Source organism: Trachypithecus francoisi, unplaced genomic scaffold (assembly GCF_009764315.1).
Source record: "Trachypithecus francoisi isolate TF-2019V2 unplaced genomic scaffold, Tfra_2.0 Lachesis_group13, whole genome shotgun sequence".
Taxonomy (NCBI): Eukaryota; Metazoa; Chordata; class Mammalia; order Primates; family Cercopithecidae; genus Trachypithecus; species Trachypithecus francoisi.
Genome location: NW_022681458.1, coordinates 94,221,404 through 94,222,389, shown reverse-complemented (window position 1 = coordinate 94,222,389; position 986 = coordinate 94,221,404). Strand labels below are relative to the sequence as shown.

Here is a 986-nt window from a genome sequence, read left to right as displayed (position 1 = left end):
TACCAGGCGTGAGCCACCACACCTAGCCCAAGATTAACATTTAAGTGGGTACACTGAGTAAAACAGATTGTCCTCCTTAATGTGGATGGGCCTCATCCAATCAGTTAGTGGCCTGAATAGAACAAAAAGACTGACCCTTCCCTTTGTGAGAGGGAATTTTTCCTGTCTTCAGATTCAGATTGAAATATTGGCTCTTCTTGAATTTTGAGCCTTGCTGGCCATCAGCTCTCCTGGTTCTCAGGTCCTTGAACTCAGGCTGGACCTACATCATCAGCCCTTCTGGGTCTCTAGCTTCTCGACTCACCCTGCAGATCTTGGAACTTTCTAGCTTCTACAGTTCTGTGGGCTAATTCTTTTTTTTAATCCTGTGGGGCAGGAGGAAGTTGCACCATTCCTGGAGGTACTGCAATACCAGGTTAATGCATGGAGTGGGTAGAACAAGCTCCCATTCTATCTCCCTTCTCCAAAAATTTATTTAATTTATTGTGCTCAAATAGAGGACACACCAGATACTAAACTGATAAGAATAATGATATGGTTTGGCTGTGTCTGCACCCAAATCTCATCTTGAATTGTAGCTCCCATAATTCCCACGTGTTGTGAGAGGGAGCTGGTGGGAGGTAATTGAATCATGGGAGCAGGTCTTTCCTGTGCTGTTCTTGTGATAGCGAGATGAAAGCGAGATGAAACTTACTCGCTAAGTTTCATGAGATTTTATGGTTTTATAAAGGGGAGTTCCTACACAATCTCGCTTGCCTGCCACCATGTAAAACGTGACTTTGCTCCTCCTTTGCCTTCCACTACGATTGTGAGGCCTCCGCAGCCATGTGGAACTGTGAGTCAATTAAACCTCTTTCCTTTATAAATTACCCACTCTCAGGTACATCTTTATTAGCAGCGTGAGAATAGATCAATGCAATAGATTCTACACTTACTCCTAGGCAAAAGGCCGAGAAGTGATACTAAGACTTTTTAATAAATCACCC

At 43.6% G+C, this 986-nt stretch overlaps 1 pseudogene; it reads right to left on the bottom strand.

Annotated features, from left to right (window-relative positions):
• Positions 1 to 378: 378 nt before the first annotated feature.
• Positions 379 to 541, bottom strand: LOC117095536 (annotated as a pseudogene).
• Between the last annotated feature and the right edge of the window lie 445 nt (positions 542 to 986).